At 42.4% G+C, this 10,783-nt stretch overlaps 1 protein-coding gene across 1 annotated transcript in view; it reads left to right on the top strand.

Moving 5' to 3' along the window:
• The first annotated feature begins 610 nt into the window (after window positions 1–610).
• DAB2 (DAB adaptor protein 2) overlaps window positions 611–10,783 on the top strand; it is a 169,286-nt gene continuing 159,113 nt past the window's right edge. The window contains exon 1 of the mRNA XM_037063223.1: window positions 611–906. The gene's annotated coding sequence lies outside the window, so the exon portion shown is untranslated. The remainder of the gene's footprint in view (window positions 907–10,783) is intronic.

The following is a 10,783-nucleotide window of genomic DNA, read 5'->3' as shown; positions in this document are numbered from 1 at the left end:
CCCCCAGTCACTAATCCTCGGGGCCTGGCCAGGTAACTGCCTAGCTAGCTGTTCCCTCTAAAAATGCAACTCACTGCAGAATGGTACTTCAGTCTCCTGTTCTGAAATGTTTACATTTTACAATGAATGCCTTAGATAGTGAATACCTTAACCTCCCAAGACAAGTCTCTTCTGTAAGCCCGTTGAAGGAGGTATTTTCAAGCGAGGAAGGCAGTTCAGAGCAGGTCTGAAACCAGATCACACAGGCAAGTGTCTTAGTGTCCGGGGCCTCTTCTGAGCATTCTTCACCCTACAAAACTCCTCAGGGGGGTCAGTTCACTTATGGTTGTCCTCGTGCACTCAGGGACAAAAAGTTTCAAACTCATGGTTTTTTGATGGGAACATAAAGGAGAAAGCCATCACCCCAAACTAGTACTGGTTTGGTAAGTATGCCTGGGCTCATCTTGAGATAAAGGTACCTTTCACCCACCACAGAATTGATGAAGGCAATTCAGTTTGCTCTTAAACGCAATGATTCTAACAACAGCTGTCTCTTGGGTGAATAAATAACCTGGCACTTACTTGGCAGTGGCATCAGGTCACACAATAATCTTCACCATACCATCTACTGCAAGCACAGAAGAGGCAAAGGCCTCCTCCAACCGCAGCGTCCAGCTTTTCCGCTCGAAATACCAGTGCATCCAGTTGGACCTGCAGATACAGAGCCTGGGGCCAGTTGCTCCAGAACCACTTCTGAAGTTGTGCAAGGCTGAAAAAAAAACAGGCCACCTGGAGGCTTGGTCACTCTGTGGCCTGGCAGCTCGACCACCACATGCCGAGTGCTCCAGGGCCTGGGACTCTGTGGGACTTTCGGCACCAGGTTCCTTTCTACAGGAGGGAGAGAGGCAGCCTCTACTTCTCCCGCAGGTAAGTGAAAGGCATCTATCTATCTGTGAATAAATTTTGCAAATTTGAAGCAGAGTAAGACAACAGAACAGGGCAAAATGGAGAAACCTGAGCTGCGGGAGGCTGGGAAGACTTGGGCTGACTTGGCAGATGACAGGTTTTGTTATAGATTTTTAAAATAATGTTTCTTTAGGAACAGAAAGAAAGCCAAGCCAAGAAGCATCAACAGTAAGTTTTCTTCCCCCCCTCGCCCCCCCAAGATATGCTGAAGCCAGGTTTAATTTTATGTCAGGAAAGAGCTCTCTCCTGAGACTTTCCTGGCTCCGGTTCAGTTGAGGATAATGTTTTCCAGCCATGTTTCCAGAGTCCCTGAAAAGTTGAAAGGAAAACGGCAACCAGTCGTGCGGCCTTGACTTTGAAGCAGCAGGGGGAGCTGTTATGATAAAGACATGGGTGGTTTCCCCTGTGCAGGGGTGATTTCTGAAATTTAGTCAACAGCCTCTGCTTGTCATTTCTGGGACCAGGGAGCACCTGAAAGATGGAATATTTACAGATGCTAGCAGCTTTTATAGCTCTGATTCCAATGCAAAGCCTTCATGTTATATTTTAAAGCAAAATGGGAAAAAGCCTTAGATATTTGTACAAGTTGCCAGCAGCCTGCCAGGCGTGACAGTGTTCCATGATCACTTCCATCACCGCGTAATGGTGTCTCATGTTGTACGGTGTGACCCCAAAGTCTTTGATGGAATTGGATATTTAAAGCGGGACTTCCAGGGCATAAAAAGTCTTTATAGCAACCTCAGTTAAATGTACCCACACTTACCATATAAGGTGTATTGATACTGCCCAGGTGACTTATGTGCTTAGTAACTCTGGTTTTCACATGACTTGGACCTGTTTGAAAACTGAGGGGAAAGAAGGTAAGGAGGCCAAACTCACTGCTTATCATTAGCAATTTTCTCTGCTCTTCTTCATGTTGGGTTTTTTGAAGTTCTACAGTCCATTAAAACGCACCACTGTTTAGTGATGGATTCAGTGACTATTAACATTTTAGGTAATTCTCGCGCTCGCCACCTCTCATTACCTGGTTTCTTCCAGCATCAGCAAAACTGTATGCGTAGAACTTTCTGGAGCTAAAGTTGGACAATTATTGGTGTCTCTTGTATATTCTATGACGATTGCCTATATGTCATGGTCAAGGGTGCCCCCAGAAGTAGTAAATACTGGCTTCCACAAGGGCCGCTAAAGGTAATGCTGACATGCAGGGAAACTGAGTCCAGGAGAAGAGACAAATAATGGGGTTATGGATGGAAGATGGGGGGTTCAAGAAGAAAAGAGGCATCTTGGAAGGAAGAAGTTAAAAATCAGAGATCTCTCTGACCTGGTGTCTGGCCAATATGATCACCTTAAGGACTAATTTTATATGGCCCAAGGAATTCCATTATAATGGCATGCCTCAGATTTTCAGACAGATTACGGTAAAATAGTCTGAGAAACCAAGAAATTGTCCAGAAAATAGACTGAGACTAATAGAGGGCTGGAATAAGCAAAATAATTTGAATATATAAATGGAGGTACAACAATTGAGAAAATTAGATATAAATAGTTCAAGATTGGCCTTGTCTTCTCCGAATAATTTTGGGAGAATCACTCTTCATACTCTATAACATCAAGGAATATTTTACATTTCTGCCCCTGAGAGAAGAACAAGCAAATAAGCTATTTTTTAAGAATGTGGGTGACTTACAGACATTTACCTCCTACTATGTTGATCAGCAGTGTTCTCAGTGGTTCCAGAAAGTTCCAGATCACCCAGCAAATGGTTAGGTGCTCATTCTAAACTGTTGTCTGAGTAGGAGCTGCCATGCATCTTAGTTTTACCCTTATACTATGAGTGAGAACAATATTTTGGATCAAACAAGGTGGCCTTCCTGTGTGTCTCCCACCGGGACCCCCAACAATGCTCTGGTCTGCAGAGGGGTCACTAGAGATATAACGACAATGTTTTCTCTTGGATTCAGGGATAAATCAGTAAGGAAAGATTTGCTTTGATAGTAATGTGGAGTTGAAATTTGTTCTTTTACAATTTCTATGAATTTAAATGGGTTTACAAATGTGCCTGATTAAGTGGTGTTAACTCAGTAAGACATTTGAAGCTTTTCTTTCTAAATCGTTCTTCCCATTTGTACTCTACCAACTCTGAATTCTTTGTCAGGTAGTAGATTTCTTTAGGGAGTCTGAGGCAGCTCCAGGGTCTTCCAGTTGTTTCCAGATAGGAAGCGTCTGGCCAGCCAGCGATCAACACAAGTTCATCCTCACTGTCTGTCCTCCTCCACTTGACCCAGCACAAGCATAAGCTGGCACTCTGCCTGATTGGGGTCTAACCCAGGGGACACTCCCACCTTGCATTCCCCTCCTAGAACCCCTCTTCCAGGGTTCTGAGCTGCAGGTGGGCAGGGCAGGGAAGGGTGTCATGCTAACAGGTACTGCCACTACCTCTCTCTCAATGAGCACGTCCTGGCCATTGATGCCGTCGCTGAGCGGGGCCTCCTGCTTCTGACTCTCTCTGGGAACTGGACGTTTGAGTCCTTCGCACCATAGTGGTTTGGGAAATGCTTCTCAACCCCTTTAAGCCCTTAGCTCCTGCTTGTGTCCTCCATAGCCGCTTGCATCTACAGTGTGTGGGGACACTGCCTCAGAGTAGGAATTGAACAAGCTCACCTGAATTTGAAGTGCTGTCCACCTCACTCACAGGTACCTCCCATCTTGGCCATTAAACTGAGTGAGTGCACACCATCCCCTTGTAGCCCCTCTCTCTTGAAGACTGATCTCCCAGGAACCTATGAGATCCAGGAAAACTCAGAAACCATTTTCTTCAGCAAATGCCCAGTGGGGGACTACATTATACAGCAGTCTTGTGAATGACTCTCCCAGGGAGGGGTTCAGAAAGAAAGACTAGGCACCCCCATTGCCATTCCCCATGTAAAAGGGAGGGAATCACCTCCATCTCTCACACACTACTACATTGCCGTAACTCTGGAATTTGCTGCTTCTTTGCTGCAAGACATAACTCTGTCTTGCTCCCAGTTATAACCTGAAGGATGGAAGCTAGTAGTAGCTGCATGTCTGTCGCCTCTTAGGAAATGTTGGCTCTGACTCCAGTGACTGTCAATTCAGGTATTGAAATTTTCTTTCTCTGTTCGTGCTTTGGGTCCTAGTTGCCAGACCCAGGAGTCCCGCAAATAGCTTACAAGAGGTTGAAAGTCAACAAAGCCCTTTAGGAGAAAGAAAACATAGAATAAACATATAGACATTCAGGAGAAGTATTTGGAATCGGGGAGGGGCATTCTTAAGATTTTCTCATTATTACCCATTAATTCAATTTATTTAGCAAACAAGCCCCCGATGTTTATCACAAGCCAGACAGGATGATAGACTCTTCTAATGAAAAGAAGCTATGTCCCCTGCTCTTTAAAAGTCCTCTCCTGTTGTGTAATATCTACAGTTCATGAGCCTGAATGTCTATAGGAATAAAGGTGAGGGGCTACAGGCAGCAAAAGAAGAGAGAATATTTTCCTGGAGAGGTCACGGTCAACTTTAAAAAAAAAAAAGGCAGTATTTGAGCTGGCTCTAAAAAATGAATGGCATCTATCATTAGGTGGGGAAAGGAAAATAGGGGAAAACATTTCAAGTAGAGATAGTAATGGAATGTGTGAGACAAAAAGACAATGGTGAAGAGGGCGTGTATGCCTGTGGGGTGGGGTGGCGGGAGTGTGGTGGAAGAGATCTGAGTCTAGCAAAGCCTGTTGGGTCTACACTGCTGCTGACTTGGTGGCCTCAGTTCAGAATGTCAGGTTTTTTCTAGGAAATGGGGAATTATCAAGGTTTTAAAGCAAAAGAATGATAGACAGAATGTCCTTTTAATAATAAATTATGACATCAATATAAGAGAGACAGGAGAGTAAGGGGCTGGGAAGCAGTTGTGATGATCTGAGGAGTGAGTTGGTGAGCCCGTGATCTAGGTGCATAACAACAGAGAAGGAGGAGAAGGGGTGTAAGAAATCTTTAATTACCAGAAGAGAGTGGCTCAGTGATTTTGAAGTTTGGACGTCTGGGTGTATGAAAACACTCTGAGGTAGGGGACACAGGAAGAGCTCAGCTGGGAAGAGGGTGATGAGTGCACTTTACTTTGACGTGTTCATTTTGAGGTGAGTGTGGAATATCTAGAAGGAGCTGCCCAGGGGGTATCTGGGCTGGAGTTCAGCAGAGAAGTCTAGGCTGAGTGTGGGGATATTCAGCGAGTAGATGAGGCTTGAGCTAGGCGAGTGGGTGTGAGAACGTCCCGTTGGAATATGCAGGGAAAAAGCAGGGTGCGAAGGACAGAACATTTGAAGGACTGAAAGAGGTGGGAGACGAGCTGGTGAAGAAGGGGCAGGAAAAAGTCATCCAGAGAAGAGATCGCCATGGTGGAATGGTGCCTGGAAAGCCAAGCAGAGGGAATATCAAACCAGACCCCAGTAGTTCCGGTGTTGAAGGTTAGAGAAAGGCTATGTAGAATAAAAACTGAAAAAACAACAACAACAAAGAAATCAGGAAGGACTTGGGTGATGTGGGCTTTAACCAGACAATGTTTCTCTTATGTTTAGGAGTTTGAAACAAGTATCTTAAAATAGATGTTTTAGAGAACTTTAAGCTGTCTCTCAGATCAGAAATCTCTGCAAATGCTGATTTTGCCACAGCGTATAAAATGTGCTTATATCCCTACATTTTTCTTTAGGCTAAACAATTTTTGAGCAAATAAGCAAAAAGGAAGAGACAGTCACTTTTTTAAAAAAGCATATACAAGACATGAAAAAGGCCATTGCCAAAGGGGTTGGAAGTGATAACAGCAATTTTTCTTTGTAGGAAAGGAAATAACTTCGATTCAGGAAAAACAGCTTGCTGACTCGGCAGTCAGTCACATGGTTCCCCAGGGGAGGGGAAGAGATTGGTTTTTTAAGGTCATAGTTCAATGGAAAGTGAAGTTGATGTTCACTGGAATAAAGCTTTCTTCAGTTACACCGAGTGCACTGTCAAACTAACCAGGAGAAACACACAAAACGGGGTAATAGAGCCTCTTTCTAGGTTCCAAGCTTCTAAATGTCAAGTCAGATTACTTGCTGGAAAGCAAACAGCTTGAGGTATAAGAAAGTGCATATAAGTTATTTATTTATTCAACATTCTAGTCTCACCTTTTTGCATGTCAATGCACATTTTCTTGAAAAACACATCAAGAGTAAAAGGTGTTCAAAAGTATGGCATTCTTCTGTGAATAACTGAATCAAAGGATCACTATAAGTATACAGTATTTTTTCTTATACCTGGCACATTATAAAATTAAAATGATTCTTTTGTGTGTTAGTTCTGCTCAAGAAATAATGGAATTCAGAAACAGCAGAATTCAAGAAAGTCTCAGAATAGGTGTGGACTCAAAGAGAATGAAGGAGAGCAGAGGTAAAATTTCTTAAGTGGCTACTGAACGTCAGGCACATGATGAGAATTGTGGTACTGTCGTGACCCAATCTGTGAGTTGTGCTCATGCGCATAGAGCTGAAGGCACTTCCACATCTGGAGAAGTCGGCCAGGCTCCCCAGGCCCCCTTCGATGTCTATCCCATCACGGTATTATTATCAATGATCTTGGCTCTGTTCTCCCTCTGAATCAGATCCAAGGTTAACTTGGATCTGCGAGTGAATGAGATGAAAAAAGTGAAAGATTTCCTTGGGCACTTCACTATGTATGGATCGCTTCCTCTCTTCCATGAGGCTCCACCTCTTGGCTCTGTTTGGGAAAGCAGGCTCACTAAACTATAATTAACCCATAAGATGCTACCCAGATAACTTGAATTTTCTTGTAATTATAGATTCCTTTGTAATCCCAGAGACTCATCTATACTACCTCATACCCAGTGTGGGAATCCCTCCTACACAGGGAAGCAACCAAGTCAAGTAGCTAGACTTGGGCACCAGACAAACTCAGCTTCCACAAACAGCTCTGTCACTTGCGAGTCGTGCCCCGAAGCAAGCTGCTTGGCCACTCTGAGTGAAATGGGATGACTGCAATGCCCTTTGTGGGACTGTTACAAAGATTCAACGTGATACTATATGTTACATAGTTGGTATACTGCTCAGAACCTAAACGGTAGTTGGGAGAAAAAAAATGGCTTGGATAATTTCCAGTTACCTGAAACTCACTATTTAAATGTCTTTCCTTTGGTTAAGCCAAAAGCTCTCTTATTCTCCACTACCACAAGGGTGGAATCTCTCTGACTCCACCTCCTACAGCTTACTTCTCTCCTCCTGACTCACAGTCCTGACCCTGACTTTTCTATCAAATGGCAATCAAACTTATCCCTAAATTCCTCTGCTCAAATATGTTTGAAATGTGTTCCCTCCCTTAAGAGCAGGTTGTAAAAGTGACCCAGCTGTGGTTTAGCACTGATAAAGCCCAGGGAGCCAGCTGGAGGGCGTAACCCTCTTACTGCAAGCCACCTGCCGTATTAACCTAAAAGGTACAAGCGATCTCTTTAATGAACTTTTATTATAAGACAATATTTTTGTTATTTCTCTGTAGTGTGATCATGTTTATTCTTGACACTCTTAGCTGTCGTTGAAACTGCTCCAGAACGAAGGAACAGATTGAAAGGAGCAGATTGATAACAATTACAAGTGTTATCAATCTGCTAGATTGATTCGTATTCCAGCAGGGCTAGAACTGCTAGAATACAAATCCCCTCACTAGCTGCGTGCTCCAGGCCAGTTGTTTAATGTCTCTTTCCCTCCATGATTGCTGTGAAGGAAAAGTAACGTAATAAGTGACGTAGAAGGGAGTTTCGCCCGCCACTGCGGAGCCATTGAACCCTCAGGGGACGAGCGTAGCCTACAGACCCCCACCTGTAAGAGAGCAGGATGGCCTGGCTTCAGGAAAATGCCTGAGTTATATTAAGCAGTAGACATGATCATCAAAAGAAGATATGGAAGGACGTTCAAGTATTGGCTTGAAATATTGTTCTATGTTCTCATTCTTTAGGTGCCGAAGTAAAGTCATGTTCCTTTGTAGTACATAATTTATAACACTAAGTTTAGGTTCCTTTAGATCAAGGCTATTCTATGTTAAAAGCCCAAGTGCTATACTCCTCTGTTTCTGCTCCTCTCTGCTCCTCTCTGCTTCAGACGAATGACCTTGTCCTTCGGTTCATTCTTCTGTGAACAGAACACTACCCACTTTATTGCAGCTGCCATTAACATATACAGGATTCTAAAGAGAAACACAGAACCCATGTGGGGTTTATATTTTCAAATCTATGAAATAATGATAAATACCACAAGCAAATACTAGGGCTACTCCTCTGTTTCAAGAATGATTTTGACTGGATAATAATAACCTCACTAGACTCAGTATAATCTTCTTATCATGAGCTTAGAGTGAAATGCTTCGTTGTTTCTTCAAAACTCCTTTCTCACAACAAACTCACTTACTGACCTCCCTAATATCTTGCCATTAGGTTGTGTTTGGGACACTGTATTTTCACTACAATAAAAGAATTACACCTCTCTGCGGGATCGGCAAGTTGCCTGCATTGAAGCTCTGGCGTTCTGGAGTGAAGTGGGGCATGGAATTTGTGCATCCAATAAATATCCTATTTTCTTTTTTTAAAGATTTTATTTATTTATTTATTTATTTATTTATCTTTAGAGGGGAAGGAGAGAGGGAGAGAAACATCATGTATGGTTGCCTTTTGTGCATCCCCTGCTGGTAGTTAGCCTGCAAGGAACTGGCCTGCAACCCAGGCATGTGCCCTGACTGGGAATTGAACCGCAATCGTCTGGTTCACAGGCCCGCGCTCAATCCACTGAGCTACACCAGCCAGGGCAATATCCTATTTTCTGACCTCACCATCATATGGGGAGACTCCAGAAATCAAACTAACTAAATCTGGAATCTCAATTCTGTCCTCTTATCTTGTCAAGCAATCTTTGCCAGCAAAATATGAATAGTCTTTTCTATCACTATAATTTTATTGTTAAGTAGTGACTTAAAGGAATGGGAAATTGAGTCCAATTTTAATCATGGCTTCCCAGGTGGATCTGAGATACCCTGGGCAAAGTACTTAGTAGTTCTGTGTCTCAGTTTCTGTATCTGAAAATGGATATTATAACAATAGTGCGTGTATCATAGGATTATTGTGAAAATGAATTAAGTAATTTATATGAAATGGCTGCAACACTACTTTGCATACATTAAGTTCTTAATAGATATAAGCTGCTATTAGTATTATTACTCTTCTTTCAATTTACTCAAAACACAGCAAGCTAAGACAGGTGTGTATGAAATGTCACTATGTAGACTAACCTTCAGGCCTCTCACGTTTCAAATGACCATTCAGGCTACTCAGGGAAAGAAAGCCAAAGTCTCTTCAAATGATATACATGCAATATCTCCCTGGAGGTACAGGAAGGGAGAAAGATTCATAAATAAAAATAAAACCACAGTTTCAAACCATGCCTTAAAAAAAAACATTTTTCACATTAGTGACTTTTGTATTTGAGGCCTGTAGGAAAGTTTTGACTTTGTAGTCCCCATCATGCGTTGCTGCCGGCACGGGGAAGACCCACCCAAGAACTGACCTGAAAAATACTCATCTCAGTTCTATGTCCCTCATTTCCCTCCTCCCAGGACAGGCAGAGCCACATCTGGGCAACTGTTCCGAGTTTTTCCCTCCCAATAATGATGCTGAATAAACAGTGTGTCCAAAAAATTAGGAGGACTGTGAAGATGAGAACTTGTTTTAATCAGAAGGAAAGAGACTGCCACTTTATTTGAGAAAGAGTTGATGTGAATACATAGCTAGGAAAGGCATCTATTTATTTTTTAAAAATGACAATAGGCCCCTTGGTGTATATCTGACAATACCGTTGACAATATCATGGGAAGAAGCGACCGCCACATTTTCCCTTAGATACAAAAAATTCAGGTAGTAGGACAGTAAAGGGAAAACAAATGAAACATTGATTATCAGATAGTTCAAAGCCATGAAAAATGAAGATTAAATGAGCACGTAAATAGTAGGTGATATAGTAAGTGATACATAATATTTTACTGCAAGCCCGAGTGCTCTGAAGTAATTTACTATAAAACCTTATCTTCAATTCCAAATAACCATTCAGATGACATCAAAAAATGTACTCGAAGTTGTGACTAACTGGCCAGGACAATGAGAACCAAAAAGAGGCTATCTTCTTGTGGAAACCCAACTGCAAGGTGTGTTCCGTATACAACACGACCGTGTCCTTGGCAGCAAACTACTTAGGGAAAAACGAAAGAGAAAAGGAAGTCTCTCTTGACTCATCAAGCAAACATGAATGAATAAGATGAAGTTTAAGGAATAGATAAATAAAAAGAAAATCACATTATTGAGAAGAGAGAAAAGGTTTGACGATGAAATAAATTATCTAGTTCAGATGATTTGAAAGAGGAAAAGAGTCTAGATGACTAAAGACATGTGCCTAGGGGTGACAGAAGACTGAAGGAAAAAAGTAGATTCTAGAAGAGACCAAAAAATAAGACTCGATATAAGAAATGGGGAAGTTGGTTTTAAAAATTGAGACAGAGAAATAAAAATGCCTTACATTTTTTTGCACCATAGACTTTCCAGAGCACCCAGCAAAAGCTGACTTTCTTCATTCTGACTTCTAAAACCAGGCTTTCAAATTAGCCTCTGCTCTTTTCTTACTGGAAAATACCATGAGTCTAGATAGAGATGACCACCAGGATCCCACTGACCTAGACACTGTGTGCAGGACATTCCTGGGAAAATGGGCAGAAGAATATCAAAGGGGGGGGTTGTCTTGCAGTATAG

Source organism: Sturnira hondurensis, unplaced genomic scaffold (genome assembly GCF_014824575.4).
Source record: "Sturnira hondurensis isolate 20B ecotype Veracruz unplaced genomic scaffold, ASM1482457v3 Scaffold0014384, whole genome shotgun sequence".
Taxonomy (NCBI): Eukaryota; Metazoa; Chordata; class Mammalia; order Chiroptera; family Phyllostomidae; genus Sturnira; species Sturnira hondurensis.
Note: the sequence above shows the minus strand (reverse complement) of the source record. Positions and strands in the feature narration are given on the sequence as shown.